This window comes from Lutra lutra, chromosome 3 (assembly GCF_902655055.1).
Source record: "Lutra lutra chromosome 3, mLutLut1.2, whole genome shotgun sequence".
Classification (NCBI taxonomy): domain Eukaryota; kingdom Metazoa; phylum Chordata; class Mammalia; order Carnivora; family Mustelidae; genus Lutra; species Lutra lutra.
The window spans coordinates 168,310,510-168,326,973 of NC_062280.1; the positions used below are offsets into that span (position 1 = coordinate 168,310,510).

Genomic DNA, 16,464 nt, shown 5'->3' on the forward strand with positions numbered 1-16,464 from the left:
TGTGAAAGCCTCACTCTGTAGGGCTCCTTCTATAGTTCAGATAATGTATCCTAGTTATTAGGGGTCTGAGGCTTATCAAAAGAGATGGAATTAATCATGCTGGGTTGTTTGATATGTTTTGGAGAATGGACATGACTCCACTAAAATGAAAAAAGCAAAATAATTCTCTGAGGGCTTTTGAATGCTAAGGTTACCCTCCTGTTCCCCCTATCGTCCATCTCCAGATTAAAGCTTGGAGCAATCATCAGATTTTAAAGTGAGCGGGGGAGATGGGTGGAGGCAGTCTGCACCTGGAAACCATTTTCTTGATTTGTGCTGGCTGGAGTCCTGGAGATATAACAGCAAGTATGCCTCTCTGGGATTTCTTTGAAATCTGGGCGGGATGATTTGTCTGAAGGGAGGAATTGGGGGATAGAGGGTGGGGAAAAATTCATTCCTGGTTGCCACATTGTTGTTCTGCAATGGAGGAACTGGCCTGACTTGGGTTTGAGTTGAAAGGAAATCAACAAGCAGCCTCAAGTATGCAGGAATCTGCTGCCCTGAACTTGCCAATTTTTCAAACATAACTGGCTATTGTATCCACTGTGGGGGTTGCCAACACCAAGGCTCACGTTTCTATGCTGAAGATCTTTCCAAAAGCTGCACAAATTACAATGTGTTTCCATCTGCTTTAGCACATTCGAAGAATGACAAATGATTACCTCTTTGCTTACATTACCTGAAAATGCACAGTAATAAATTTGCTTGTGCAATTCCCTTTGTTGTGTCATTAGACATTCACATATTTGAAAGGTTTTTGTTTTTGTTTTTTTCTATTTGTACATACTAGTAAGCTCCAAAATGTGAAATGTACTTTGCCCAAGAAGCAGGGGAAAAATGCAACAGAATGAAAAAGGTATTAATTTATGTGAACATTTTTCATACAATTTTATACCATATTCAGTGCTGAGTTTGTACCTCAACCTTCTGATTGTCATGTAATGCAAAGCTGTAAAGCCAATGTTTAAAGGCACAAACTATAGTAAGAATAACATTTTTTTTTGGAGCGCCTGCTTCATGCTAGGAACTTTATACACATTATTTCTAATCCTCACAGTAACACTGCTCAGGACAGGTACTAATAATTGTAATTTAATGAGGAGACAATGACACTAGGAGAAGTTAATGGATTCCCTGAGTTTATGCAGCTAGTAAAGGTTTGGTCCCAGACTTGCACTGTGGGCACAGAGACATCAGACCTCATGCTCTTTAGATCAAGCCTGTGTGTTATGCATCATTTTACAAGTTCCCTCTTCCCTTTAGTAGAGCAATTTTTGGACCTAAATGTCAGGCTGTTGTTTTCCTACAAAAGATGCTGAATGTCCTGATGACCAGGGTTTGAATTTTGACTCTACAACTTATGACTTTGTAACCTTGGACAAGACTCTTACTATGCAGGACACTAAATTTCTCCATCTGTAAAATGGATACAATAAGCATACCTATGCTGTAAGATCACTGTTCAGATTAAATAGAGTAAGAAAAATTCAATTACTCTAATAATAAAACTAAAGGAAATTTAGAGGAAAATTCAATCCAAAGAAACATAACTAATCGTCGATATAAGCCAAAATTTCGTTATCATCTCTTTCCATACAGTCCAACATGTATAATATGCCTCTACATACTTTACCTTATTTCTCTTTTCTCTCAAATCTTCACAATTAAATACCTATTAATTAGGAAAACCCAAAATAATTCCTTTGTTGATACAATCACTAATAGATTCATCCATTCACTTATTCATTCATTTTTTAACTTATAGTATTTATTAAGCAGCCACTACATACTAAACCTGGAGCTAGCTACTTGGAATATAGGTATAAAAGACCCAGTTTCTGTCCTCAAGAAGATAATTTTCTGGTGGGGAGTAGAGAAAGCAACTGTTTATATTCCAGGGTCACATTTGCTATAGTAGGGTTTAAACAGTGCACTGTGTCAGTCCTATGCACTGACTGTCTGGCTCTTAAAAGCTGATACCTAAAATGAGATGTGATGGATAAGTGGGAGTAAATCAGGCAAAGAAAGTGAAGGAGAGGCAGAGGGCATCGCAGAGGGAGAGAGCAGTGTGCAAAGGCGCAGCACCATTAAAATGCAGGACACCCACCATTAACTGCAAGTAGTTCAGGCTGGTACAAGCACAGGGCACAAAGATAAGTGACAGGAAGTCTAAAGAGGTAAGCTCAAGCTCCAAGGACCCAAATTATCAAGCCCACAGGTAATATGTTGTACTCAAAAGAGATAATGCTCTGCAGAGAATAGGTGAGCAAGGGTAAATCTGAAGGGTGTACAAATGACTAGGGTCTTCTGAGTATTCTAATCTAGGAGTCATTTTAATCTGGTGAGTTGAACTGTAGCACGTCCATTGTCCATGCCATCAGCTGGAGAACAGTTAAATGTCAGCAAGTTTACAAAACAAGACATGCAGAGTTTAGTAAGAAGGCAATTAAGAGAAGAAAATAGACATAGTGGGTTTCATAATAAAATGTTCTTAATGAATGAACAATACTGCTGATCATGCTAGCTAATAGGAAGGAACTTTGCTAAAAGTTTACATAATTTTTATGAGATAAACTCCTCCAGGTTGAATGATACCACCATGGTCTACCTACATCAAGAAATAAGTACCACAGAAGAGGAGCCAGGGACAGTAGACAAGAATTGTCTTTCTTGAAACATTCACAGTCTCTTGCACCTGCCTCATTGAAGCATGTCATTTCTCAAAGTTGGAATACACATAACTTTCGGCTCAAGTGCATTAGGCCTTCATTTACCCAGAATAAATGCTAATTTAAAGATCTGTCTTGTAAATATATTGCAATTAAAAGGAAGCATTCTTTTGAAAAATTTCCTGCACGACAAGGTTCCCAGCCTAGCCTAAATTTGCTCACTTGGAATTCAGTCGTTTCTTACAGTCTGTTAGGTACCATTCCACAAGGATACTGTTTGTGTGGGGCAATGGGTAGCCTCTGAGAAAGAATGAATACAGAGGAGGCAGGTATTTCCTACTGAACTGTCAGTGTAACAACAATCTGCAGAGGCTAGAAAAAAGCAAAAGGATACTTCTGACTCAGATGGTCTTTTGGTCTAGACCCCATGCATTTCTGACAGAAAAGGGATTGGAGTGAGGACAGGTCACTAAAACTAAAAATTGAGAGAACTGTTTGCATAAACATCATCTTGATCCCCTGGGAACACAAGATGGCACGGATTTGGCACTTAAAAGCCAAGTAAACTGATATCTAGAGTTTTTACCATGCACCATGTACTGTCCCAAGCATATTTTAAAATCACTGAATCCTCTCAGCAACCTTATGAAATAAATATTGGTTTTATTCAGTAAACTGCAAGATAGGTTAAGAAACTTGTGTGAGTTCACACAGCAAGTAAGTGGGAAAGCTGGGATTTGAACCTAGACACATTCAGCCTCCAAAGCCTATGCTGTTAATCATTGTGCAATTTAAAGGAGACGGGGAGAAGTTCTCTGTGAGTCCATCAGCAAGGGTCCCAGGGCATGGTCATCATTTGCATTTGTGTGCCTCATGTGGGCTTTGCACAATGAGAAACTTTGTTTCAGGATGTGAGGTGCATGACTTCAACAGCCCTCAACTTGGACCAGAGAAAGCGACACTGGAGCTGGAGGGTAAGGGATGTGAGGGAGCCAAAGGGTTTATCACAATCAATAACAACGTGCACTGGAAGAGGAGAGGAGAAAGATCAAGTAAATCGTGTTGAGAGTGGTATTCATGAGTCCACACTGGGAACCCCCTTCCCTTCATCTCTGAGATATGGGACAGATAGCAAAGGAAGTCTCTCCCCATGAAGGGAGGACAAGAGTCAGGAAATACTGTTCATGAAAAAGTAATATGATCCAACTTTGGGTGGGGCCTGAGAAACATAGAACATGTTTGTAATTATTAACTATAATTAATACTAGTGTCCAAAAATTCCCAATGATCTCATATAGCTCACTTCAACTGTAAAACACTAAAAAGAAGCACAGTGAAATTATGAGATGATCCAACAAGTTCCAGTGGAACCTGGTGAGGAGTTCTCACAAATCTCAACTTCTTTATATCCCAGTGTAACAAATAGGAAGTTTTGATATGCAGGAATATAGCAGTTATTCTCTAGCTTGTAAAGTTTAAAGTTAAGAACCTCAGGAATAACAGATCAATAGCATCCCAGCTTATGACTCAGACCTATTTATGAAATTTGATTTTTTTTTTTTTAAAACAAACTCTGTTATTTGCCACCTTGTCTTTTAACCCCCAAGGGGGTGCACCACTCCTGGAAGTACTACAATACCAGGTCGATGCGTGGAGTGGATGGAGCAAGCTCCTATTCCATCTCCCTGCTCCAAAAATCCATTTAATATACTGTCCTCAGATAGAGGACACATCAGATTTTAAACTGATAAGAACAGATATTACACTTGATCTTAGCCAAAAGGCCGAGAAGTGATTGAAATTTGATTTTTAACCATGGATGTCCTAGGTCTTTCTTTCAGCACTGTTTTACAATAGTAATGTGACCAAGACCATATGCCAAACTAACACTTCCATCATAAATGGGGATTTAGATGTTATACACAAATGAGACAGATGATTCCATCTCAATTAAATGCAATGTAATCATGTATGATGCTGCAGAACTAGTCTAACAAAAGAAATCAAGCTTGGCAAATCATCCCAGAAATAATAGAATTTTAAAATAAAGGTCTAAATTTTTCAAAATAAAAATAATTTTAATTCATCCCAGGTGAAGTTTTTCATAAAGCATAACATTGTAGAAAACAAAAAGATGACACATATTATCTGTAAAATCATAAAGGTACAAGGCCATTTTCCTAGAAGAAAAATAATAACTGGAACAAGCTTGAAGAATTCTCTTTATGCAGTATTCTCAGACAGCTAGCTACCCTACAAAGTCCTACTTAACCTGTTTCTGGGTGTCAGAGACTTTATATCTGTTATCAGTTGGGTTGAGGAAACATTCTAACAGTACCCTCTTACTTGCATTTTTCTACAGACTTAAGAACTTCCTGGTTAGGTAACTAATTTCTTCTTTGTAATGATTATGTTGTTGTAATCATAACCAAACCTCTTTTCTTTTTAATGCCTCATCCTGAAACTTATTTCTGTCTTGCACTATAACTTGCTATGCAGAGATGTAAAATACATCTCCACGAGTCAACAGTAGCATCATAAATACTCTATTATGGGACACTAATGAAAGGCACTGCCAAGGTACCCACTGCACGAGCTTAGCAGAGGGTGCATCAAAGAGCAATAAATCAGTCACTGCTAACAGCTGATTTGTAGTACTTAACATGCAAAATATGGTCTGTGTCATATATACAGCTGCAGATCTCCTGATCTACTGGTAAACTGATACACGTGTAAAATAACCAGTATATTAACATCAGACTGTGCCCACTTGCCTTTATGTTCCCTGACCTCTCTATGTGCAGATAACAGCTGAAACTAGGAAACTACCTCTCTTGGCTGAGTAATGTCCCTCCCACATGGCCCCTGGAAAACATAAGTGAACTTAGCAGGTTCAGGATGGAGATGGCTGCAAAGTATTCAGAATAATGGTGGCTATGGCAATTCCCCGCAAAACAGCCATTTGTTATTCTAACAACAGACTCCTTGCTTAGAATATCAGCTGGGTGAGCCTGGTGGTGGGTATTATGGAGGGCATGTATTGCATGGAGCACTGGGTGTGGTGCATAAAAAATGAATTTTGGAACACTGAAAAAAATTAAATTGAAAAAATAAAATCAGTTCAATGATCACTTAGACAATGCTGAGTTCTGTGGATCAATAGTTACATGGTTAGAGCTATGTTGGTTCCCTCTGGACCCCTTACTGAGTATTTATTTATTCCATATTCAGCCCCCATCCCCTACAAATCACAGCCAAAACAGTCTTCCAGAGCCTGGCATTTCACAGAAAGAGAGTCTCTTTGGGAACCTAAAGAATAAAACTCAGTGGGGAGTTTAGCCTCTGGCTGCTTTATAAAATAAATACTTCAACAAAACCATTTACATAATGAAACTGTATCATCCATAAGAGATTCAGGAAATTATATCAAATGAAGCTGAACTACAATTTAAGGATATGTTTTAGGGAGTAGATAAGTGAATCTTCTTAATCCACATAGTTTTATATTTTGTTCTTTTTTTGGACAAAGATCTCTTCACTCAATTTTAGAATGGAGAACACTCATTGGAAAACAACAGCCGTTTGCTCTTGCCTGTAGACCAATTTTCATAATTTATCTGGAGCAGCTTTTAAAATTTGTGGCGCTTTTTTCATTCTTTAACCTTGTCATTCACATACTTGGTTAACAAGTTGGTAGATGATTGGAGCCTCAGGGATACCCATTGTTACAAAACAAAGGAGGTATCCGAGGATCACTCTGAACTTCTCCCCTTAAAACTGAGCTGTTCTTACTTACTTGAAGCATGGATTTATGTTGTCACACACTAAACCATACCCTGCCAGAAAAAGGCAGCTCTGCACGCATAAGCGCTACTATGCATTTGCTGGTGCTTGTGCTAGATTCCAGAACCTTTGGATATTATTCAGTTTGTTCCTTTTTAGAGACTGCCAAAGGAATGTTTTGACATAATTCAAGAAAGGCAGTCAGAAATTTGCATTCTGAGTTTTCTGCAAATCATAATGTAATTTCTTAGGAGTTCCCTGGATCCTACTCTTAATTTTTTTTAACATGGTCTCTTGATCAACAGGAAATTTCTTGTGAGGTTGGAAAAACTCAGATTAAAATAAAAGAATAATAGAGTTTTAAATCTTAATGAATAACATAATGAATACTCTGATGTCCAATAAACATTTTAATTAATTGCTTTTATTCTTATTTTCTAAGAAGCTCTTGCATTTCCAGATCCCTAAGTGATTTTGGACCTTGCTCCCTCAACATTATAGCTGTCACCATTGAACATTTATTGAGTACAAGGCACCATAATTACTTGAGTTCTGAAACTAATCAAGGACCACTTTATGGGAATGAATAACCATACCTAATTAGCACATAGTCTCCTTTCCCTGCTCCCAAACTGAACCACCTGCTTTGGGCTACTGAAAGGTCTCAGAGTCTTTAATCCTTGTTTTCTGGGTAAGGGGATGACTAGGGGTAGTTGATTGTTTAAAAAAAAAAAAAATTACTGATGTCATATTATTAACTGCATTTGATAAGTATAGCCAGCAATTTGAGTGGGTCATACCCAGGAAGAATTTGCAGCTAGTGTCAAATATGATGAATAGAAGAAGCAAATACAACTTGTCCTGATATTTCCAATAACTTCAGAATTTCAACTCACTTGAAGGTATTTCTCTGATTACTCTGATATCCCAATAAACAAACTGTAGGTGGGCTCTAGGTCTGGACCTATTATCCTGATTATATAGTAAGGATAGGCTAGGTTATGCTGTCATAAAAAAGTAAGCCAAAAATCTCTGTGACCTAGCACAATAAAGGCTCATTTCTTGCCCAGGGCAATTCTGACACAGGTCAGATGTCTTCTCAAGGAAGCTGTCCTCCATGCAGTGTCTTAGTGATCCGGACTGTTTTGATTTGCAAACCTGCCATAATAATGCGCAATTTCCAGACCACTTCAGTAGGGGAAGGTGAAGAGGCTCCCACCAGTTCTTAAATGCTTTGGCCCAGACTTGATAATGGTCTTACAACCCATTGGTTAGAAATTTTCCTGTGCCCTAACTACAAAAGGTCTGTGAAATGTGGAGTAGCACATGGATGTTTGGGGAACAGTAAACATCTTTGTCAAAATGATCTGAAGCATAGGCTACCGGTATGTCATAATGCTAAGCAGTAGATATCACTATTAATCTAACCTTTGAGATGATAAAAATTGAAGCACAGAAATGTAAGTAACCTTTCCAAAGTCACAAAGTGATTCAGTCAGGGATTAAATCCAGGTAATTTGGCTCTATAACCCACAATTCTAGCCATGACAGTGTGCCATTTGCACAGGGTCATTATTAATTCTCTGTGGTTTTGGCAAACGATTAGATTTTTCTTAGTTGTCTCATTTGCAAATTAGGGAAAAGGCTATCTATCCATTGGACTTTACTGATCACAAATAAAGCCACGTATTGTGCAGATGGAATTTTTACCATTTTTGAAGTGCATTACATGCCAAGGATGTTGTATTTTTTTATCTACTATAATCCCCAGAATAGCCCAGTAATGAGGAGGATGATAATGACAATGATGATTAGGATGATATCTGACATTTACTGAACACTTAATACCATTCTCCATACTACACATTTAACATAAACTATTCCATTGAATCTTCATTAAAATACTATGCTCAATTTTATACTCTCTTTACAAGCAAAGAAAAGGATGTTCAGAAGATGTCAAATAATTTTACCAAGGCCAATTATGTGACAGAGCTAGGACTCAAAAACCTGCCCTCATTTCTACTACACTGCTCTGTATTCTACTGAATTAGCTATTTAAGAAGTATTTTAAAAATGAAAATACTATGTCAACTTAAGTTATTATTACTTATTAACTTTTTTTTTATCTGTGGTAAAATTTCTGTTTTTACTTTATCACTTTAACATTCTTCCCTTACATGTATTGCCTCATATTCTGGTGTTTTTTGATAAACAAATGACAGGAGTAGAAGGATTGTAACTGGCCCTTTGGCTTAGTCTGTAGTTCCCACTGCATGCCTCACAGTTGCAAGAGTTTAATAAATGTTATCAGAGTTAAATTTAAATACTGAGTAGAAATACGAAGTGTCGGTAATCACGTTATGCCATTATACATAGTTCCAGGTGTAAGCCTTAGCTGCTCTCTTTTCCTAGTCTGCTTTTAAGACAAGACGGTTCTTTTGCTCATCATTTTCTCATTCCTTAAAAAATCCAATTAGTATGCGTATCTCCAGTACTATCTATTGGGAAACCGGATCCTTGACAAGCCTCATATTGCTTTCTAGTAAACACATACTCTTTATATCCTTAAAGGATATCTTTTGTATTCTCTATTTTCTATTTCCCTTTATCTAGTAAAAATAATAGTGCTTATTAGTAGATGACAATCCCAGTTGCCACCAAATTATGGCTGGTTTTATAACTCAGATTAGCAGAGGCAGAAAGAGTCATAGAGATATATTTTAAGAACCATGTCTCTGGTTAACAATGATATCTATGAGAATTGGCTTTTTGGTTTGTTTTATTATGAAACATTAAGTAGACTATGAGCCAGAAGAATTCTTCCTTTACTGTGAGTCCTCTGACCTTAACTTCTGAGATGAAACTGTTTTATTTTATGAAAACAAATTCCGTAAGCTAGGACTCACTAGACTCCCTCAAGGTCAAGGCTCAGTCTCATCCTTGTCTCAATCCATCCCATATCACAAGAACTTGTGAGCCTGAAAGATGTCTTATAAATACGCATTCATGTCTCCAACTTCCTAGAATAAAAGAGTCCTGGGCAAATCCATACAGTAATGGAAATGTTTTGTCTCTCCCTCCCTTCCTCCTTCCCTCCCCCACGTTCCTGTCCCCCCTCCCTTCCTCTTCCTCCTTCTTTCTCCCTCTGTCCCTTCCTCCCCCCTCTCCCTACTTTCTCCCCTCTGTCCCAGCCAGCCTCCTCTTTAGAATTCCCTCATTTCAGTTTTTTTCTGTGACTATCATGCCACACACCCTCATCCATGTACAAACTCAAACTTTTTAACTATTTGGCTCAACTTCCTTGAATTTTGCAGCTTTGTTCCAAGTCCTTTTCACTCTGTCGCTGGAACTACACAATAAAAAAATAATAATGATACTAATTTAAAAAACCAAATTAAAAAAAAATCTTCTTTTCCTCCCATTGCTAGGAATCCAGCATCTGCTCCCTCCTCCCTACAGTAAGTAGCTTTCTCACCCTCTTCTCTACATCCTCAGATGCCTTTTCTTTGGGAATGGAAATTACTGCTTTACAAACACGAATCTGTATCTTCCTTGCCTAAATGTGACAGGTCTTCTTTGGCTCTTTTCTCTACTGTTCTCACAAAAACAATAAACTGTATAGAAAATTGAGACTCCTGTGGCAAAAGTTCAAGGGAAGTTATTAGAGCAAAGTGAATGAGGAAAGGAAGATATAAACTCCAGATTCTGAAATGACCTTAAACACGTCCTGATGAAAAATACTGCAACATTTGTCTAATTCCATCCATATTACAAATGACTCTAGGTTAACCAGTTGCCTAGCTTTTAACTTTGTCTCCCCTCAGTTTATGCCTGGACAGGTTTTGCATCTTTGGGATCCTTTATTGCCTGTCTCATATCATTGGTACTTATTTATGCAAAAGGCCATTGCATCACAGTATGATAAAAATAGTTGCATGTTCACTGACTTCCGTAAGATTAATCATTAAGAGAAAGTATTTCTTCTTATATTTATTACATTTTGAAATTTACTTAGCAATACACAAAATTATGAGAGTTCATGAGTCTGAGAATCTATTTTCCTTGTTTTTGGAATAAAAATAATTCCATTTTTTATCCTTATCTTTTTAATTACATTATAGTTTATCTAGGGTTTTTCCTTCCCTTCTTCACATTTATTTTTCCTTGCCAATCACATTCTATGCCTAGATCAGTGTTCCTAGGCAAGGAAAGACTCCTTTTTTACAATTATTCCTGAAATTGCTCTCAGAGATGCTAAACATGCATCTGTTTTAATCATGCATTGACTGATTCATTCAACAAATATATGTTCACTACCACCTGCCAGGTTCTACCACAGACACTGGGGACAAAACAGTCCCTGCCTTACAGGAACTTAATAAAGTTGAATAGGCAATGAACACATAAGCAAATATCCAGTATGAAAAATATAGAGGGTGAAATGAATTACGGAGAAAAATCATGTGGGAAAGTAAACTAAGAACGCCAGGATAAAAACATAAATATTTTAATAGAGTTATCAGGGAAGGCCAATTAGAAGACGAATAGACAACCATCACATAAGTCCTACCCAACTTTCTCTAATTCTTATCGAAAACAGAAGAACTAAAGGGAAGGGAGGTGAAAACCATTTCATTTTTTTTCTATGCATGTGGAAATATGATACTATTTAAATTTCTAATTTCCCCCCAGAATTTCCTAATCTTATTAACATTTTGAAAAGAGTCCATGGTATATGTCTATCTGTCCACACACGCATCTGTCCATCTACCCATCCATCCATCTATCCTAGCCAGTCATTGACCAGAAGAGGCACAACCAAAAATGAGCTCAGAGACCACGCGATAGAATAAACTTGACTGGCCATTATCAGAAGGTCATTAATTAATTAGTCAATTATTCAAATTTTGTTTAGCTTTACCATGTACCAGGCACTCCTAGAATCTGGAGATGTGAGATTGACAGGTTCCTGGCCCTCAAAGGGCTTACATTTCAAGCTTTCAAACCGGGCAACACAGCTCCTTAAGGTAGAATCTCACTATTGGCCTGCATAGTTGCTCTAAACTGGTGAATGCTTGGAATACATACCCATGGGATTGCTGGGTTGGTTTTTTTTGTTTTGTTTTTGTTTTTGTTTTTTTACCTTCAATGATATATTTTACTTAACAGATATCCAGAATATTATCATTTTAACATATAATAAAAATTGACATATTTCACATTCTATTTTTATACTAAGTCTTCAAAACCCCATGTGTATTTTTTTTAAGATTTCATTTATTTATTTGACACAGAGAGAGAGAGAGAGATCACAAGCAGGCAGAGAGGCAGGCAGAGAGAGAGGGGGAAGCAGGCTCCCTGCTGAGCAGAGAGCCCGATATGGGGGCCTGATCCCAGGACCCTGAGATCATGACCTGAGCCGAAGGCAGAGGCTTAACCCACTGAGCCACCCAGGCGCCCCAAAACCTCATGTGTATTTTATACTTATAGCGCATCATAATTTGGATTAGCCCTAATTCAAGCATTCAATTGCCAACTGTGGCTATTGGCTGCCCATACTGGACAGCACAACTGTAGAAAGTAGCATATGATTGATTTTTAAGGGATTAGTCCCACTCATACACTTGTAATATCCTAAGTCTTTTGTTCTAGTTATTATTCATGTATTGTTTAGAAATGTTCTTTTCCTGTCTGGTGGGCAGCTTCACCATTCTCCCTTTTGCTTATTACTCCTCACTTTAATACTTATAGCAATGTCTTTCCCTTTCACAGCCTGAAAATTGTCACAATAAGATCCCTTACCTATGTTTACTCAAACTACCTTACATGTAGACTTTTACTGGCCTGATCTGGCCTCTAGAACTTTGCTATTCCAGTTTCCCTGTCATCTAGGAATTACCACATCTCATATACAAGAAATTGTCATAGAGACCAGATCATAAAGAGGGAAGTGTAGGAAAGTTATGCAATCTGTGTGTTTCTATATATTTCTTATCCTATGCTTTCTAATTGATAAACTGAAGCTAATTCATTTTTCCCTTAGCCTATAACAAATCCAGAAACAAAGATTCAAAGAGGACATTTGCATAAGTTTAGGGTGAGAAAACTCACATACACATTTGTAAAACAGTAATCTTCATTCCTAAAGACAAGTCAAAATCTAGGGCTGGAGGAAGGGGAGGGTCAATCACCTTAGAGAGGACGGAACAGATACAACACGATTCACAAAAATGAGAAAAAAGCAAGCATTTATGATTATTATTATTACATTGATCAGGGGGACTGAAAGGAAAGGAGCTAGGATTCAACCTCACTATGTCATTTCTTCTGATCCATCACTGCCAAACAGTGTTGGACATTTGGGAGCTCCTAATGGTGAAGATCTTGGATAATTTGGGTGGGAATGAAGAGAGCAAGTAAAGCCCATGGTATAAGAGAATGAAGAGAACAGCCTATGAGCAAGGTAGAATCAAGGAGAGCCATTTTGGAATGTACCTATGAGCCTGTACAATGATGAATGTCTCAACACTGTTACACAACCAGTGGATAGAAATCCAGACAAGCAAACTTTGGGTAAAGGCCAGGCAAGTGCATCAGTGAGTTTTAGTGATGTGAGAATACATAAAAAGACTCTATTGTTGGAGGACTTTTAGTGCCTAGCAAAGAAACAAGACAGATACAGATCTGGGGCTAGTGGGTGAATCTCAGTGTATCAGTTAAAAAGTCTGGCCACAAATGACAGAGTTCCCTGACAATAACTTAAAACATTTTGGCATTTATTTTTTTACTTTTCATAAAGTCTGGAAGTAGGCAGTGCCAAAGAAGGCTTAGAGATGAAGGCCAGAGTATCTCTCCACCTCTGCCAGCCTCCTCTTAATAGCTTTTGTACACTGTTTATGATCTCAGGGTCTCAGATTAACCAGAAAAACATTCTAATCATACAAACTTATACATGGTCTGAGAGTGAAAGAATGGAGAACAGGCCAATGGCTTGTTCCTATGAGTCTCTATCTTTTAATCATGGAGGAAAAATATTTCTGAGATGCTCCCAGGAGATTTGCCTCACATCTCATTGCCCAGAATTAAGTCATATACCCACCCCTAGCTAGAAGGAAAATTGGAAAAGTTTAGGTACCAAGGGACAGGGGGTTTTGGAATTGTTGTTTGGCAACACTCAGCCACTTAAAGTCAAGCACATGGTCAGGGCAAAGGCCAGGTAGGGATGCCTTCTGCTCAGGTCATGATCCCAGGATTCTGGGATCGAGCCCCACATCCGGCTCCCTGCTCAGCAGAGAGCCTGCTTCTCCCTCTCATCTGCCTACCGCTCTACCTACTTATACTTTCTCTCTCTGACAAATAAATAAAATCTTTATTTAAAAAAAAAAAGAAGGAATCTGACTTAATCTCAAATCCATGAAATTGACCATGGACCTTTTTTTTTTTTTTGGCCTGGATACCAGTTCTAGGCTGAGATCAAACCTAGGAGTGTGATGGTTAGATGCCCTTGTATGGGGAAAAAGAGGAAGACCAGTGACATCATCACAGGTGACAGGATCAATTTTGAGGACATTTCAATGCCAAGTAGAAGACTTTTTACTTTATATGTGGATAAGGAGGATATATTATTAAGTTTTTGAGCAAAGACATGGCAATAAGAAATTTTAAACCTGCGGCAATGTGCATCCTGGGTGTATGTGGAGGTTAATCAGTGCTCTCTCCACTGGGGATACTGTGATGTGCAGTGCTTTCTTGCACACTCAAAATAAGAGAGCAAAATCAGCACGATGTAGCCTACAGAGTCTATACAATAACCCCAGAGTGTCACGAAAGAGTGTGAAAAACAGGAATAATCTGAAGCTTTGACTCCAGGACTTTTAGTTCACTATATTTAAAGGTTGGCCAGTTATAAGAAGCACTAACCGTATAAAAATTAAATAGTTAAAAGAGATTCAAAATGATAATTTTTCAGTTCTAAAAATGATATCACAAAAGAGCATAAATACATTAATGGAAAAGTTGAAGCTCTGAAATTTGGTAAGAGAAAATGTCTCAAATTTGTATTATAAAGATAAAAATAGTAGTAAAATTAAGAAATCATTTAAAAAATCATATTTCACTTTTAAGTTGAGTGGCTCTTCATTCTCAAGAATAACCACAAGAGAAAAGTTTCAAAGGTATAGCTGATGTATATTTTTATGTTTTTGCCCTCTCTGTCTTCAGGTAGAAAAAATTAAGCTTAATTATTCTATAATCATTAGAGTTTTCTCAGTCCTATTGCTCTTTGACCTTTTAGCAGATTCTCCCTGGATAGCTTAATATTCTCTACCATTTAAAATCAAATATCCCACATTGCTTCTATTTTAAAAGGTCACATAGCTATAGATATAATCACCTGATTTAAAAACCTGCAGCTTCAAGGTTAAAAATATACTGCTTTTACCTTCTAATGAGATGACTTCAGATGGTCCCAAGCAATATTTTTAAACTGTCACTTAATCCTTTACAGCTAATAAGCTGTTCCACAAGATCACAGTGATTATTCACAAGGTTGTGTAATTTATTTTAGAAAAAAATTTTCAGTATAATTGATATCAACAAACTGCAGCAGTCTTTAATATTATGATAAATTAATATTAATCTTTAAAATACTGATTTATTATCATATACAAATCAAAGTTTTAAGAGATGCATACCAGTTTGCCCTTAAGCAAAGTAAATAAGTATTTCTGAAGAGTCAATGCCTATTTATCCTATTTGTTTTAACTGTTTATTGCTGTTGCCCAAAGACCATCACTTGATGTTTGATGTAAGGAGCTGAGTATAATGTGATATTTAGAAGAATCGGTGGAACAGTGATTTTTCTAAGCATAAAGACATGTAACACATCAAAAACAGTATCTAATAAAAATTATGACACTGTACTGTGTAAGTTTGAGGAGTTTGATTTTGCTCTGATTTTTTAAACAGCAGATTAAAAATGGTAGATACTAAATATTAAATATATATATTTATATTAAAGAGTGAGCAACACCTTTCCAGAAGGTTATTTACATATACTGTTACCCCAGCAGTTAGGTCCAGAGACTGTGGAATAAAACTGATATGAAAGACAAGAGGTTCAAATATTTGTAAAATACAAGGTTGGTTAGGAGAGTCCGGAATTGTGGCTAAAGTATGGTCTAACAAAGTAGTATTTGAGCTTGGGAAGTTATGATTGCCATGAAGATTGATTCCTCTGATCACTTTAAAAAATTTCCAACAAACTGAAAAAAAACAAAAAACCCACAACTTTGTTTTTCACCCACCCAACCTATTGTGTAGAACATTTTGGTTGAAGTTGTAAAGGTCAATGTCTATGTGTCATACCAAACAAAAGACCTGTTTGGCTTCAGGAGTCAAAGATGGTTGACTTGACTCAGCTGTGGGTGAGTTTTGACTTGTATTTGTTCATCCCTTCTTGGATTCACATATGCAGAGTTAACGGGGATGCTTGGTAGAGCCAAAGCAGTCACATAGCTCTGTCTCCAGAATAGAGACTGAGTGATTTAGCCTTAAATTCACCCAGGATAACCTTTGGTCAAAGAATATCAACACACACAGCAGAATGTTCCAACCTGCCTGCCTCATCAACGCACACACAGGAATACAATTCTAAACCCTGGTTGCCATTTTATTCAACTTCTTTTGTCTTGCCAAGTCTATAAGGTGAAGGATTTACTCATGCTCCATCACTCCACCGTTTCTCTTCCCAAGGTGTAATTATTATTGACAGTAATAATAATCTGTCTTTATTGTTCTGTGATTGAACCAGGCATCTTGAGGCGAAGTTTCAGAGGAATGTCAATTTTGCCTAGACCTCAAGAAATGAAGGACTCTGACTAAAAAGGGTTTTACTTTTCTCCAGTCCAGAATAGCAATACCAGAAGATTGCTGGGAAATTATTTTGTAAGATTTTCTGTTTTGCAGTGTG

At 37.4% G+C, this 16,464-nt stretch overlaps 1 non-coding gene across 1 annotated transcript; it reads right to left on the reverse strand.

The window, feature by feature from the left end:
• Positions 1–4,313: 4,313 nt before the first annotated feature.
• On the reverse strand, positions 4,314–4,504 carry LOC125096699 (U2 spliceosomal RNA). Its single transcript, XR_007126355.1, has one exon. It is a non-coding gene; the product is annotated as a U2 spliceosomal RNA (small nuclear RNA).
• Positions 4,505–16,464: the final 11,960 nt, after the last annotated feature.